Raw genomic sequence first — 18504 nt, 5'->3', positions numbered from 1 at the left:
CATTTTCAATGTTGTCCCCAGGTTTAATTGGACCTTTTTCCGAAACTTCGATAGGAATCTAGAGTCACGGTCAGAAATAATGTCCTTTGGAACTCCATGAAGTCTCACCACATGCTTAATGTAAGTCTTAGCGAGCTGTTTCTTTTTCCATGTCTCCTTAATAGGTATGAACACGGATGATTTGGTCAGTCTATCCACAATAACCCAAATGGTCTCAATTCCACTTCTCGTCTTAGGTAGGGCAGTCATAAAGTCCATAGAAATAGAATCCCACTTCCATCCAGGGACCTCTAACGATTGAACCTTTCCCATAGGTCTCTTATGGTCTATCTTCACCTTCTGACAAGTAAGGCACTTAGACACATATTCAGCTACCTCTCTCTTCATGTTTGGCCACCAATAGATAACCTTAAGGTCTTTATACAATTTGTCACCCCCGGGGTGCACAAAATATCGAGTATTATGCCCCTCGTCCATAAGACGTCTCTTAAGGTCATTGCACTTTTGTGGTACACGACACCTCCCTTTAAACCTTAGACTCCCATCGTCATGGATCTTAAAGTCAGCTTCCTTTGCTTGCTTCATTTTCTCCTTGATCTTGTCTAGGTGCTCATCACCAACTTGACCCTCAATAATCTCATCGAAAACTGACACACCCAAAGATAGAGTACTAAGTCTAGCCTCACTTTCCCCATGATTTAAAATTTCTAGGCTCAACCTTTGCATATATCGACATAACTCCTCGGGGACTATCAACGTACTCAAGCTATAACTCGATTTCCTACTTAGGGCATCAGCCACCACATTTGCTTTCCCCTCATGATACTGGATGTCTAGATCATAATCCTTAATCAATTCCAGCCATCTTCTCTGCCTCATATTCAAGTCTTTTTGGATGAAGATGTACTTCAAGCTCTTATGGTCTGTGAATATCTTGCAAGTTGCTCCATAAAAATAATGTCTGCAAAATTTTCAATGCAAACAGTATGGCAGCTAACTCTAGATCATGGGTAGGGTAATTAGCCTCATAAGGTTTCAGTTGACGCGACGCATACGCTATTACCTTACCATTCTGTTGTAACACACAACCCAGACCATTTTTCGATGCATCACTATATACCTCGAACCCTTCATTTCCATCAGGCAGGGTCAAAAAGGTGCAGAGGTTAAACGATCCTTCAAGATCTGGAAAGCTTCCTCACACTTTTCACTCCACTCGAACTTAGACTCCTTTTTCATCAATTGGTCATAGGTCTTGCTATCTTTGAGAAATCTTGCACGAATCTCCTATAATAGCCAGCTACACGCAAGAAACTCCTAATGTCTGACACACTCTTTGGAGTTGGCCACTCACTCACAACTTGAATCTTAGCAGGATCTACTGAGACTCCTTCCTTAGACACAAAGTGACCCAAAAATGCTACTTTCTCCAGACAGAACTCACACTTAGAGAACTTGGCATATAGTTGGTTTTTCCTCAAAGTCTCCAAAATAACACTTAAGTGCTCATCATGCTCAGTTTCATTCCTCGAATATATCAAAATGTCATCAATGAAAACCACTACAAACTTATCCAGAAACTCATGAAAGATCCTATTCATCAAGTCCATAAATATCGCAGTAGCATTGGTTAACCCAAATGGCATTACAGTGAACTCATAGTGACCATATCGTGTTCTAAAGGCAGACTTAGGTACATCCTTATCGGCTACCCTCAATTGATGATATCCAGAACGTAAGTCGATCTTTGAGAGCACACTTGCTCCATTCAATTGGTCGAATAGGTCATCTATTCTAGGCAAAGGGTACTTGTTTTTAATGGTTACGTTGTTCAACTCCCTATAGTCAATACATAACCTCATACTTCCATCCTTTTTCTTCACAAATAACACAGGAGCTCCCCAAGGTGATCCACTAGGCCTAATATAACCTTTATCTAAGAGCTCTTGCAATTGTGTCTTCAACTCACTCATCTCAGGAGGTGCCATTCTATAGGGTGCCTTAGATATCGGTGCAGTTCCAGGAACTAAGTCTATAGTGAACTCAACAGCTCTAGCAGGTAGCATACCTGAAATCTCGCTCGGAAATACATCCATAAACTCGTTCACTATTGGGACATCCTCAAGTTTTAACTCAGCTTCCTTACATCAAAAAATGCTGGAGGAAAAATCATCTCCAACTTACACAATGTGTAGGGGATTTGTGTTTCAAGTGCATTTAGTTCCTTCATTGTAATATTTTTTGAGCAAAGGTTTCGAAAGAAAGAACTCAACTCAACTAAAGGCTCATAAACATTATTTGGCAAAAACCCACGTGTTGCAAGAGGGAGAAGTTGCTCAATAAATATATGATGATCATGACTTTTCATGCAAGAAATCTTTTTTCCATTGTCTTTTACACACCGAGAAATATTCGATAAGAACCCATCAGGAGACTTCATTGCAGCAAACACGTCACATATTGCAGCCTTGGCATTTGAACTTAAAGTGTAACTCGCGACTGGAATTTGGACTTTGTCTCCATCTAAAATAGGGTGAAGCTCTTTCCGAATGCCCATATTCAGTAAATCAATTCGAGCTTTGATAGTGTCTTTTGTCTTACCTTTTATATTCATCAAAGTACCCAAAATGTTATCAGACACGTTTTTCTCGATATGCATGACATCTAAATTATGTCGTATAAGCAACTTTCTCCAATAAGGCAATTCAAAGAAAATGCTTTTTTTCCGCCAACCATATAAGTTATTAGAATCATCCCATTTTCTCTTTTGTCCAGCAACTTTACCAAATTTCTTTTGCTCAAATTGGGCGTAACATTCCAAGACTTCCTCTCCCGTTAAAGGCAAAGGTGCATGTCGTTTTTCTTTCTTATTATTAAATGATTTACCATCCTTTCTCCATTTGTGGTTAATAGGTAGCCAACAACGATGTTCAAGGTAACCACCTTTATGCTTTAGTGAAGTGCGTCTAGCTTCCTTGTGGCATGATGGACAAGCAAACTTTCCTTTAGTGCACCAACCAGATAAATCACCATAGGCTGGAAAATCATTAATTGTCCATAACAACATTGCACGCATGTTGAAATTCTGTTTGGTGTAAGCATCAAATGTTTCAACCCCGACCTCCCGAAGTTCCTTTAACTCTTCAATTAATGGTTGTAGGTAAACATCTATATTCCTACCGGGGCTAGTGGGTCCTGGGATGAGCAAGGATAAGATGAAAGAATGAGGTTTCATACAAATCCAAGGAGGTAAGTTGTATGGAATTAGTACAACAGGCCAGATACTATGTTGTGAATTATCAAACGGCTGGAAACCATCGCAAGCTAACCCAAGTCGAACATTGCGAGCATCACTAGCAAATGAACCATACTCGTCATCAAATGATTTCCAAGCACGAGAGTCTGCAGGATGCCTCATTATCTCATCTTCATACCTTTCATCTTTATGCCACCGGCTATCTTTTGCGGTTTTTCTTGACATATATAATTTTTGTAATCTAGGTGTTAGTGGAAAGTATCGTAATACTTTATGAGGCACTTTGGTTCCTTTGGAAGAGTCATTGTTAACATTCTTATACCTCGGCAAGTTGCATGTTGGACACTTATCTAATTGTGCATTTTCTCTCCAATAAAGTATACAATCATTCTCACAAGCATCAATCTTGACACAAGTAAGACCCAAATCTGTGATCAGTTTCCTTGCCTCATAATATGAATTCGGAAGCATGGTTCCCCAAGCTTCACTTTGCAATTTCAGAAGACTATCAAAAGAGTTGTCACTCCAGTTATTCAACACCTTCAAATGCAACAATTTTACTATATAAGACAGCTTTGTCATTTTTCCACCATTGGTTGTTAACGGCTCTTGATATTCCTTCAGAAGACGAAAGAATTTTGCTGCTTCTCCTTTTGGTTGCTCATCAGGTTCATAAGCATTCCCATCTTCATTCCCATTAGAACCCTCTAAATGCATGCCTGGTATTCCAAATGCATCTTCTAACATGTTGACTCCACTATCATCACTATGAATCTCATCTCTATTTTCCATATCACTAAAGATGCCATTAGAAGACTCATTTACATTTTCACCATGAAGGTCCCACTTGGTGTAATTTTCATACATTCCCGACTTTAGCAAATCAAACCTCACATCACACCTTTTTTTAAATACTAGATTACGACACCTGTCACAAGGACACCTAATAGTGGTTGTTTCATCACCCTCCAAAACATGTGAAAAGGCAAAATTCAAGAATTCATCGATGCCCTCTCTATACTCGGGCATAGTACGATCAATAATTTTCATCCATTCCTTATTGAGAGCCATTCCCTAAATTCATCCAAATACAAATTTATGTATATTCAATATTATAACATAAACATATTTTAGTGAAACAAAAGCACATTCATTATCAACATCTATAGCTTTAAATTATATGGACATAATAAGTATAGGCCACGTATGAGTTTATCAAAGTAATATTGGCATACCATTGCATATTATGATTGAAAACGCTGATGGGACGTAACCTGCTAACCTAATATATTTAAGCAAGCTATTATTTTAATGCCTTTGGGAATATAACATAGAATGTGCAAACAAAATAATTTAAAAACCATCTTTAGTTATAAACATCTTTCATACTATATTTTTTGATTTAATTGAATAACATGCTAGAAGACTTAGAGAGGTATGCTACTGAAGAGAAGGATTCACTGCTCTATAAAGCTCAACAACTTATTTCAAAATCCCTTTATATGGGTGTAGTTGATTCTGACATGGACTAGATTACAGTGATGTATTAAACTAGTGCAAAACATGAAACAATGGTCATTCATTTTGTGAAAGGCATGATAGAACTGATGATTTCCTTGCTTTTATGATCCCTCTATGATCATAGTCAATTAACCATGTATGCATCAGTGACAAACATATCAATGGAATTTTAGTTTTTCCCCACAAAAACAAAAGGCACTAGCATATATGGTGAACTTTAAATTATTATAAGCATTAACTAATGGCAAAAAAATTTACATTATAAAGCTCAAATTAAGACTTTTAGCATGCAGGGGATATAAGACTAATGGAAATTTTTAAAGGAAGGGCAAATAAATGAATGGCTGTGAAGCAAAATAGCAAGATAAAGTTGTTAATTCTCATTAAATTTCAAAAGGAAATTAACCACCAGAAAATGGAAAGAGTGCTATGTATATGAGCCTTAAGTTATCACAACTTGTCACATTAATTAGACAAATTTCAATGTGAAAAAAGCATGAAAGTTCAGCACTATGATCGACTCTACTCATATAGCAATATATATGTTTGCTCATGATTTTGGCTTTTACGGATACAACAACTAGATTGCATTGTGCTTTATGAGATGGACCAAAAACGTCTCTTTTCTTGCCAATTATTATAAGCATTAACTAATGGAAAAAAAATTTGCATTATAAAGCTCAAATTAAGACTTTTATTTTCATAAGAAACTAATATAATAAATATCCATATAACATGCTATCTATAATCTATCAATCAAATTAAGAACAAGCAGGAGATAATTCTGAACAAAAAACTTAATGGTCAAAGTCTATAGTTTAGTTGAGCTAGATCTAACCAAATCATCTCTCTATCAATCAAATTAAGAACAAGCAGGGGATAGTTCTCAAGAAAAAACTTAATGGTCAAAGTCTATAGATTAGTTGAGCTAGATCTAACAAAATCATCTCTTTATAAAATAAACTAATGTCTTTGGTTTCTAGATCCTGTCAACTTCAATCTAAAATGATTATAGCACTTATATAAACATCTATACAAATATATTAAAAGGTGTGCGTGACAATGTATACCCGCTACGTGGCACCTCCACGCAATCTATACACGCCACGTGGCACCTCTGTTACTCCACTACAATTGTCCAAGTAACAAATCATGTCAATTACAAAAGTAAAATTAGCTTGCAACAAGATTTAAACCCAAGACCTCTTGCAATTATATATGACAAAATTACCATCTCAACCAGCTTTTAATCATGATTTAAGTGTCCACATTATTATATTTGTACCTTTTAAATGTTGAGTTTTCCTTAAAATATTTTCATAGGAATGGAAAAAAAATGTATATCAAATTTGTAAAATAATACGAACCCGGAGCAACGCCCGGGCACTAATACTAGTATATATATCATAACATAGTCAAAAGGGATTAAAAAAAAAAACCCATAATAATTAAGATATTGCAAGATCACCAATAAGGCAAAATCCTTTGATAAAATTACATAAATTATTCTAATTCATGAGAAATTTACTTAAAACATTGAGAAAACTAAGAGAGAGAGAAACTCACAACCCAAAGAATGGAGCGAGAACATGAGCCACGCTCTGTTGAGGACAAAAACCTTTGGCGATGGCTTAACGGCGGCAACAAAGACAATTTCGGGGGTGGCTTCAAGTTGACAGCAACAACAATTCCGGCGGTGGCTTGATGTTGGCAGCAGCTTCAGCGGTGGTAGCAGCAGGTTGGCTTGACCAAACTTGTGGTAGCAGCAGATTCGGCTTCACCAGCCGCCGGTAATGGCTGTAGGTGTGGGCGTGCGGCTTCACCAGGCAGTGGTTGTTAGGGCTTCGACCGCAGTGGAAGGTAGTGAGTCAAGTGAGAGAGTAAAATATGGGATGATGATGTGTTAGAGTGAATACTATTGTTTATTATTACCTTTTTGATTTATTTGTTTGAATTTTAGCAACAAAAAAGTCGTTGCTTTAAAAAACAAAATATATTAGCAACAAAAAAGGTTGTTGTGATAAATTGTTAGAGTTATACGCAACAACATTTGTCGTTGCTAAAACCAACATAACTTTTGGCAACAAAAATAATCGTTGTTATAAATACACCCAAATATTTCACAATCCCGCGCCTACGAAAATGGTGGAGGGAAATGAAATGTTATCTATTGTAACGACGTTGTCGTTGCAAAACAACTTTTATTGCAACGACTTCTAAGTCGTTGTGTTAAATTTGTTGCGATAAATAGGTTTTCTTGTAGTGTACTCACATCGTGCACGCTACAGAAGAATAGCTCACACCCCTTTCTCATCAACTTCCTCACTTGCATAGCAGAGATAACTCCAAACTTCTTAGGCTTCCCGAAACGTCTATAGGAGGTCAATTTTCCCGAAAGATTTCTCAACACTACCTTTTGAATCTCACAATCAATGTTAGCCTTGTATAGACTCAACCAGTTCATCCCAAGGATCACATTTAGGTCTCCCAAGTTGAATTCAATTAAGTCAGACGGAAAGACACACCCTCCTATCTTCAAAGGCAGATTCTTAAACAGCTTAGTACACTTTATGACTTCGCCAGTACGAATAGTAATAGACAAGTCAATTGATTCGAATTCTACTAACCCCAGACTCTTTAGGACAGAAGACGATATAAAAGAATAAGTTGCCCCCGAATCAAATATCGTTTTAACAAGGACTGAATTAATAGAAAAATTACCAGTAACCACATCAGCAGATCTCTCAGCTTCGTTACGACTCATCACGAACATTTTTCCCGCAGGCTTATTCTGGTTAGGATTCTCATTCGCAGGCTTACTATAGCTCCCTTGGTTATTCTGCTGACCTCCAGGCTTAGGACCCTGGTTCCCTGACTGGTTGGACCCGGATCTAGCCTGGTTACCATTTCCTTGAGTCTTCAAATCCTTACCGTGCTTGGAGAAACACTCATACTCCCTATGGCCCTTCTTCTGGCAATAGTTACAGGTCACTAAATCTCCCTTGCAGTCTCTCTCAGGATAGTTTTTGTCACACTTCTTGCAATGGTAAACCTTATCAGGTCTACCCTGACTACGGTTATCCTGGTTGTTTCTCCCTTGGAAATTCCCATTACCATTTCGGTTTTTCTTGAAATTCCCCTGGTTTCCCCCAGCATTAACATCATTCCTTCTCACCAACTATCCCATTCTTCTTATCTCTCCTTGATTGCAACCCATAGATATGCGAATCTCTCCCATACACCACATCTAAGGATGTAAAGGTCTCACCTCCTAGTCCCAACTGAATTTCATCCGTTAGCCCTTGCTCAAACCTCAGAGCCTTAAGCTCCTCAGTGGCTACAACTTCAGGTGCAAACCTATACAGGGCTATGAATTTGCTATGGTACTCAGAAATAGTCATACTACCCATTCTAAGGTTGATGAACTCATGAGCTTTTTGTTTTCTCATGAAGGCATGGTAAAACTTTCCCCTCAAAACAACCACAAAGGCTTCTTAATTGAATCCCTCAACATCACTCAATCTGGCACCATTTTCTCTCCACCATAGGTCAGCCTCATCCTTCAGATATAACACAGCCTGACCTACTCTCATATTATCAGGGCAGTTCACTACCTCAAATAACTTTTCAAATTTCCTAATCCAATTCTCTAAGAAGGTAGGGTCAGATTATCCCTTAAAGTAGGGTGGTTTAACTTTGGCCAATCTTTTGAACATTTCTCCAGCAGTCTCAGGACGTTCAACCTTTTCCTGAGTCAGTTTCTCCGCCAAGAGGCGAATAGCAGCAGCTAAATCAGTATTGTTGGCCATTCTACTCTGGGACCTGAAAGTAATATAACTCTACTTAGGTTCCAGTATAACTTACATAGTCATCTAATAAGGCAACATTTGATTTGATCATTAAAGATCGCATCAACAAACAATTCCACTAAGTTCCAACATGAAGTGTTCTCTAATAATCATATAATTGTTCACGTAAAATATATTCGTATCAACATGAAGTAGAATCGAGCAAGTAAAAATAATGATCACATAATGAAAATTTAAATAAAAAAAATATTCCAATCACATGCCCAAAAATAAATTCTTACTCACTCAAATAAACTAAATAATATCTTTATTCTTCCATAAAAGGATAAAATTAAAAAAAATTAACATCATAGCATCTATATTTTCCTAAAATAATAACTCTATAAAACACCTCTGTCCTTGTTGGCACACCTCCAACATTATTCCTATAACTAATATTCTATGTATATCTGTATAAAAAAAAAAGAAATATAAGTATATGTATAGCCCTATGGCACTGCATTGCTATCTTTATCCTCAGCTTCCTTATACTGATCAGGCATGAATGTAGCATCCTCAAAGTCCTCTTCTTCCCCATCCTCATCATAGTCAATGAATTTCCTTTGTATCTTTGATCTTCTAATGGGTATGGTATCCTCATCCTGAAGTAAGCATGGTAGATATCTTCCCTAGTGGTGCCTCTAGCATGGTCCATTTCTAATATCATCTCATCATCACTAGGCAAACCTCTCCTTAAGATGCATCGCATCGTCCAATGCAGATCCGTATACTCTCTATGGTCGTTAGGTGCATGAAACTCGTCGACTTCGTTGTCGCTCAGGATGATGGGGTTAAAATAGCTTCCTAGATTAGCAGACATGATTGAAGAGCTACAATACAATAAACCATAGTGGTTTAGCACTCTCTCTAACGTGTTCCCACAAAATAATAAGGGTAAACAAAAACAAAGGCCTGAACATATAACACTTTGCAGGCAAGAAAATATAAACAGTTAGCAGGGAAGAAAACATTCTGCATCATTAGCAGGGAAGAAAAATAATAATGATGCTGAACTAACTTCCTGATGCAGGCATATAATGTTGCTATCCTATATGCCCTTCCTATACTACCCATTCTCACAATGCAATAAACTAACTTTAAAGGCATAAAATATAATACAGACACTTTTATAAATAATATTATTTAAGTGCCTAAAAAAAAAATTTCGAGTAACAAAAATTTCGAACGCAGGAATTTTCGAAAAGAATATTCGACTCGAATTTTTTTTTTCCGGACATATCAATTTATTCGAAAAAAAATCGAACCCATATACTTTCCGAAAAAAAAATTTCGAACACAATCAAAATTTTTGAACCCAAAATTTCGAACAAATAAAATAAAAAAATAACGCCCCTCTGCATTTCCGAAAAAAATTTCGGTTAATAAAATTTCGGTTCTTAAAAATATATATATACTTTATATATAAGTTTTCGAAATGAATAAGTAGGAGCAGTTCTAAGCTTTCCTTCAAATAACTAATAAGCTAGCTAGTTAGGCGCCTATAAGTCTTAAAATAACCTAAAGCTCCCAGATACCACTTTGTAACACCCCGATAATTCTCTCTTTTCAGAAATAACTTTATAATATAAAACTTAGAGAATTACCCAGGCATTATCGCCCGTGTGATAACGTATCGGCTCATTCAAAATTTTGCAGCGGAAAACGATTTACTAAAAACCAACTTTATTAAAATTTGCTAAATAAATGACAAGTGTTTGAAACTTAAACACACCAACTTAAAATAAACCACAACCTGAAATAAAGATGTTCCTACGAAAACAGAACTTAAACTACGCTAGATATATAAATAGTCACTCCACTCCAGATTCCCAATGTGATGCACATCTGCGAACCTGTAATGTCAATGCAATATCGACTCTGCTCACCAGAAGGATCATCATAGGATCAATAAGGCAATGCCATGATCACACACACAAGTAAAGCACGTAATCAGCAAAGCTGAGTACTACATATCAAATATAAATATTCCTAAACATGATACTAACAATAACGTATAGGAATAAATAATAAATAATCATATAATAAACTGCAGGCAACTTTTACTGAACTAAACTCAAAACATCTTTTTAATACTTAAATGGAATAGTTATCGGGACGAGTTGTCTTGCCTACTAATGTGAAATGCGGGCGCGACTCCGCATTTCAGAGTGACCTGCGATATCGAGGAACCTTTGAAATAAAAGAGGGATGGTGATCAATCCATTCCTAGAAAAGCTATGGCACGCTCACCATAACCCCAACCCTTATGTCCAACTCTAGACGTGCACAAGTCTAAAGTCTATAACTTATTCTCGTTACACTTTACGTTAATTACATCTTATTACTTGTGTTGGCACACACAGACAAGTAACACATAATTAAAATCAAACAGTCATAACATAACTTCTTTTATCTTTGGATTAACAAGTGATCACAACGTACAATCCAAGACTACTTAATTCCTTTTTATTCTTTACTCACTTACTTGTGAACCTAGCCAACAATAAACTTTACCTTTATATAGGTATAACTTGTAACTTACCAAATAAGGTCTACGGCCCTCATAAGATAATAAAATGATACTTCTCATGAATACATGCATTACATGATTCACTTTAACATATACTAATTCTTATATGAATTAATAAATAAACTAACTTAACATGCTTGCATCAATCATTCCATACAAACATTATAATCTGATAATCATAATCAATACTAGATCACATGTTGCACACAGACATAGAACATGTAAAATAACTCCAGAAATCACATATATGAACAATCAGGTTCCTATACATGATACTAAAAATTTAAACCTTCCTTAAACATGGTACTAAGCCATATAGCACGTAAATAATGTACGTACCTCGTATATACTAGCCTGTAGGCCACTTTTAAATCGTTAAAAGTCTCCTACAACGTATTCTCCGCCTAGAAAATAAAGTAACTAAAATTAATAACTTGAACCAAAAATTATAGCAGCTTTAAAACGATTAAAACCCCTTAAAACACGTTTTAAAAATCGTTTTTAAGTGTCAAACTTAAGTTATTTTTAATTCCTAGTAGAGTACTACTATTCTAGCAATTAAAAATCCTTAAAAACTCCATAAATACTTCTTTTCTGAAATTACAGCACTTTTAAAATCTAATAACTCTTCTGAAAATATGTACAACCTATTTAAAATTACGTACTAAGCAAATCTTATAGTTCATAATATATTTCTTTAGTTTCTAGCAAATAAAAACCCTAAAAACTCTTATTTCCATGATTAAAACTAAAAATAAACTCAATATAATAAATCTGAAATTTATTATATTATAACCTATAATAACCGAAATTATTTACATAAATAAAACAGTAATTTAATTAGTAAACATGATAAATAATAATAAAATAACATAAAAACCTAATCTTTTAATGGAATCTTAGGCAGGAAGAAAGAAAACAACCGACAACAATGGAGGAAGAGCAGCGCCGGTCAGTCACAACATGCTGCAGCACACAGCAGCAACGACTTTCGGTTTTTGAGAAGGATTTGTGATATTTCTTGTTGAACAAGAAACGTTACTTGAAGAAGAAGAAACGAATTTTGAGAGAGAAAGCCGAAGGAACGACGCACGAGGAAGAGAGAGAAAAGTCGAAGGAGTGAGGAGAGAGAGAATGACGTGATTATGAGAGAAATAAATGTGTAGGGTGAAATAATTGGGTTTTTAGGATATTTATATAAAGGCTTCCCTTTATGGGCTTAGGAAAAGAGATAATGTTTAATGAAACTTGATGACTAATAAGATGGACAATTTAAGACTTTAGTCATCAACATGACTCTTTCCCTTTATATCCTTTTAGGATTTTCGATTCCATTAAACTTCTTTTTCAATATACTTTAATATTCAAAAACTTTATTAAAACATGCTTAATTAAAATATTTCTAATTTTATTAAGCTATAAAAAATAATTTCATTTGACTTTTAAAATAGTCAACCCTTTTTGAATAGTCAAATCATTTTCCAAACTCATTTGGATTTAAATATAACCATATAAATACTTGAATATATTTATAAAAATTCTTTAAAATTATGGGGGATTACAGATTATTTATGAAAAACGATTTTCGAAAATCATTCTATCTATTTCTGATCATTCAATCATTCTACACATCGTCTAGCCTTGCAAAATCCTGACCTTGCATTGCAACCTTGTAAACCCCTAACCTTGCATTACATAACATACATTCTAGTCTTGCATAACCCTGACCTTGCATGAAGTGTCAACCCTTACTTTGCATAAACTTAATCTTTGCATTGTGTCTCATGCATCCTTAGAGAGTATAAGTTTGCATCTTTGCATCATTATGGGCTTATCTGAGTTATTTGCACCAATCTGCTAACATCTTCTTCTGCAGGTATTCAGATTGCTTGTAGTTATTGTCCAACATAGTAACTTTGTTTTACAAAGACCGGCCCATATAAATCAGTTCTAAACTACAAAGCGTCTAGAATCGTGCTTCGTCTCGACACCGTATACTTTGACTATCGGTTTCCTGAACCTCAGTCAAAGTGCGGGCTTCTGTAGACACATAATCATGTCACCCTATTCAAGGATTCGATGATGAAACCTACCGTGGTCTTCATTGGTCCGACCCAAGGTCAGAGTTGTCCGAAAAGCCATTCAAAACCATTTCGAAAAGTGTTAAAGTGATACTATTAAACCTAAAAACACGCAGGTTAAGTTGTTGGCCGCGGATCTGCGTTGGACGGGTCATGAAGTCCGACGCAAATTGGGCTTTTGCAATGCGCTAAAGTAACATGCGACGCAGATCCGCGAAGACGATTTGCGTCGTATGTGCCTGAAGGTCCGACGCACATTGGGCTTTTGCTACGCACCTATGGCATATGCGACGCATATAGCTCATACTGGTGCTCATTTACAAATGATGTGCGTCGCACTCTTCTTCGCGTGCGACGCAAATGACCCTTTTGCGTCATTTCCGTTTCAGTGCGACGCAAATCAGGGGACGCAAATCGTCGTTTTTCTACTAGTGACACTAATAGATTTCGAGGAGGTATACAAATGAATGAAACTTCACTTATACAATAGGTCTGCCATAGTTCAAAAGCATGTCTGCCATAAATCAAATAAGTCAAAATAACCAGTCAAGTTTATATCTATAATTCTACATAACAATGTGTGTCTAGCAAGTTCTAGCATTGTTATAGATTTTCATCACTTACAACACCATGCAACACATCATGTAATTGGCTCAAAATTTTCATAATATTAAGTATATAAATTTTCATGATATTAATCCATAAATCGAAATGCAATTGACGTCCCATATTTGCATCGAGTAAAATTTTGTGTTAAAAAAATACCAACTTGTTCGAGGAACTTGGAGTTGATAAAAGAAATTTGGGAAGAGTGAATATTGAAGCAGAAATCTTATCTTAGAGCAGCGAAAATTCAAGGAACTTGGAGTTGTTGAAAGGGATTTGGAGTCGCTCAAATTTCGAAGAGTTGGAGGAATTTGGATTTACTGAAAGGGAAGGAGTTGGAGCTTAGTTCGAGTTAATGAGGGCATTGGGTTTTTTTTGAAGTTTATCCTTACCTGCTTTAGTGGTGGGAAGTTTAATTTTTTTTAATGTTTTTATTTTTATGCGCAGATTTACTGTTCATAAAGAAATAGAAATTGGCAACTCTTTGGTAAAGGCGCTCCAACTTATTCCACCCATTATTGGAATCAACACTTTTTTCTAAACAATTGTTATTTAAGCATTCTTAAAGGCTTAGTATTTAAATGGTGTTTTACCACCATTACTTCTAGCATACACTATCAGCAATGCAAGGGAGTGATCAAACTCACCCTCATGCATGAAATAAACTAACCTCAGTTGTTAGATAAATCTTCTGCCAGCCCATATTAACCAAAGCTCTATCTAGCTTTGAAAGAACCCGATTATAACCTTGTTGCTTATTATTCCAAGTTACCTGAACATTAGAGATCATCAAGACAACAATCTCCACACCACCTATTAATTAGCTCCATCTCTTGACTTCTTACTACATCTCCAATTCTCTCATCAGGATAGTTCACATAATTGAAATCTCAAAATATAATCCAAGCATGACTAGTCTTCAGCTTACCTAGATCATGCCATAACACCTCCCTATTTCTGCTTTGATTAAAAGTATAAACAAAGGTACAATAAAATCCACTCACAGGCTCAACATAAGAATGCATTAACTGCCTTGTCCCTTTGATTATATTCACCTAAAAAACCTCAGGCTTCCAAGCCAACATAATCCTCCCATTAGGATGGTAACTAGTGCTAGAAGAAAAACATCGATCAACCACTAAACATTTTTTGATACAACTCACCAATCTGGACTTCACCTTAGTCTCCAACAAGCTAACAAGTCCAACAACATGCTTCATGATAAAAGCCATCACTTCAATTTGTTTCTTTAGACTATTGACTCCTCGGATATTCCCACTTAAAATCCTATCCATAGGAAGTGGAAAGGTCCTCATTTCCCACATATATATAACCTTGTACCTCCTCATCCACCACTATACCACCCTGAATATTATCATGAGTATTTGTATCTAAAGCCCCAAATACATTACTTGTACTGGTAGGCTTAGTTTATGCAATTCTCACTTTTCTATTAAGAGCTCTTTGAAAGCCCTCCTAATCCACTTCAATATTTTGTTATTCCTTTGAGTGTTGTGTTCCCTGGTCCTTAGGACACTCAGATCAGTTACAACATTGGTAACTTTATCCTGCTTCTGCTGAGGATTGTGTACCAACTTCTGCTTAGCCTTGGCCCTCTTACAGTCTGCAATATCATGTTCTAGCAGATGAGAAGCCTTACATTCTATAGGTTTCACTGGTAATACAAATCCACATGAGTTCTTACTCCATGATCATTAACAAAATGAATCTGACTAGGGAAATATTGATTCCATTCCACCTCCATTAACACTTTTGTATATTGCACCTTGTATCGCTTCTTGGTAGCTTCATCTCTTTGCATAGGCCTCCCACTTTGTTCCATAATCTTAAACAAAGACCTCTCCCCCCCAATATTTAAATCCAATATTCAATTGAAATCCATATTGTAAGCAATTTAATCTCCTCCTTCTCCACATCCATATCAGAAGTCCAAGGTTTAACTATAAGAGGCTTATTATCAAAGAAATAATGGCCCTGTATAACCTTGTCTCTATAATCCATGGAATTAAACTTAATAATGAATATTCCTTTCTTAATAACAGTAACTTTATCGACACTAAAGTTCTTTCAAATACGACGAATAAAACCTTCCATGACTTGTAGGGGGATTGGATCCAACAACATAACAAATCACAGCAGAATTCCAGAAATCATTCTCCTCCTAAATATCCTCAACATCAATTTTAACCTCATTTCCAACAATTTCATTTTGTTCCATTAGATCCACATCAACTAAAGGATGTAAAATTGGTACATGAGAAATTGGTAACTCAGTTCGATCATTCCTCTGCGTCTTATGAAGAGAATAAAGCCATGCATTAAATGTGTGCCTAATCTCTTATTGTTGCTTCAAACTTCGAATTGATGATTTTGGCGTCAAAATTTCTCCCTCACTAAAACCAAAATCCAACGCTTCTATTCATATCTCTTCATCAATCAATCGAGTTTTTAATGCTTGAGAATCCAATGATGGACCCCTAGGTTCCGCCACCTTCTTCCTTGAACCACCCGTTTTTCTTGTCATGGCAATAGTGCACATTAGCAACGTGCACCGAGAAAAACTTGAAGGGAAAGAAGTTGCATTTTTCTCTTTTCTTAATAAATTATATTGTTATTAAGATACAAGGTCAAACAACTCTTCTCTCCAAACTTGACTCTTTCTTTTTCTCTTGCTATTCTATTTTTCCCCTCCCTTATTCAACCTCTTACACCTTTTATCGCAACCACTCCTCTCTTCCCTCCATATTCCTCTTTCTCCTCCTTTTCCCTTCTAGCGCCCTCCTCCTGTTTGTCCTTGTTTCACTTTAAGTAAATAGTAAGATTTCAGTGAGCCCATATAATTAGACTAAGATGAAAGAGAAAATATGTAGTAAGGTCAATTTTCCTCCTATATACCTACTTTACATTAGCAAGTCCCCTCCTACTTGGTCCATCCATCCTCTCACTCTCCCCTCCCTCATATATGCCTACATTAGTTGTTCAGCTTTTGATATGTTGTAGCTGTTCAGTTCAGCAAGGGTTTGATCTGCTAGAGTTGTTTGTTTTGGTTGTCAGTCTGCTATAATCCTGCAAGGGAAGCTTTGCTACACGTTTGGGTTTCTTCTTGTGAAATTATGTTGTGTGGTTTTCATCTGCTGTTTTGCTCCCTGGAATTGTTTTGTTTTGTTCAGGCGGGGCGAGGGGGTTCTGCCCTTCATGTGGAGTTGCGCTGCTCGTTTGTGTTTCTTTATGTGCAGTTGTGTTGTGTGGTTTTCAGCTGTTATTTTATAGGATTGATCATACTATTTCATTTAATTACATGCATTAATTTTCCTAGCTATTTTATTGACTATTATTTTTCTATATATATAGGATGGTAGATATATAAAGATTGGTAGACAGAAGGAGATTGGTAGATAAAAAGATGGTAGGAAGGGCATACATTGAAGTTCTTTTGGATTGATTTTGGACACATAAATTAAATACTAGATAGGTTCTAGATTGCTTCAACTATTAGTTCTTTTTGGAGATTCATTAGTTTTCTTAATTGGTGTATTAATATTATAGTAACGATTTTTGTTATTAAAATGGTTTGTTATAAATATTTTATTTTAATAACAAGTTAAACTTAATTTGAAATAAATGTTCTCTTTTTACAATAGTTGGATATTTTATATAATATTTTCATTTTCATGAGCTACTAAATAAACGCATATGGAACTGTTGTTATAAACTCACATCAAAGTGGTGTAATAGTTGTATAAACAAACGTTGTTATAGACTCACATTATAAAAGTGCTGCAATAGTTGTGTCAAGAATGTTGCTAGAGGGTTACATAAAAATGTTGTAATATAGCAATAAATGTTGCTATAGACTCATGTAAAAACTGAAGCTTACGCAATTCTTCAAGCTACAAAGGACATGGAATGGAAATGCTCGGATATAAGTATAAAAACAGATAACCAAGAAGTTATAAGAGCTCTCCACCACCAGAGAAAGGCAGACAAGAGCATCTCCTCGATAATCTATAAAATAAAGCAAAGAGCCCGTAGCTTCCAATTTTTTTCTTGTGAAAAAGTAAAGCGTGAGGATGTGTCCCTAGCTCACAACCTAGCCAGAAAGGCAAGAATAGGGACTTATTCCTCTTAGCACCTTTATTGTTTAACCCATTGTAAAAAAAAAAAAAAAAAAAAAAACTCATGTAAAAGTGTTGCAATAGTTGTATCAAGAAATGTTGCTATAGACTACAAAAGTGTTAAAATATTAGAGCAATGAACGTTGTCATAAACTGTTGATAGTGCTGTTATATATAGATAATAAAAGTGTTTGCCTAAACACTGAAAATGTTGCTTGAAATCCTAAATAGTTGTTAACAAAAATTAATAATTGTCGCCTTAGATATAATAAAATTGTTGGCAAAAGTTAAAAATTGTTGGCTAAGAAAAGCGTTGCTAATGATAATTATGGCAGCAGTTTTATAAAGTTGTTGCCTAAGGCATCATAACTGTTGCCGTAGATTTAGTCCCACATATTGGCAACACCATATAAACTAATGTTATAGGTCTATGGCAACATTTAATGGATCTTTCTCAACACATTTAGATCGTTGCTATAACCCTATTTTGTAGTATAGTGCGATTAACTTGGCCAACCGGATCAGA

Source organism: Beta vulgaris, chromosome 6 (assembly GCF_026745355.1).
Source record: "Beta vulgaris subsp. vulgaris cultivar EL10 chromosome 6, EL10.2, whole genome shotgun sequence".
Lineage (NCBI taxonomy): Eukaryota > Viridiplantae > Streptophyta > Magnoliopsida > Caryophyllales > Amaranthaceae > Beta > Beta vulgaris.
The sequence above is the reverse complement of the archived record's forward strand: the minus strand, read 5'-3'. Positions refer to the sequence as shown.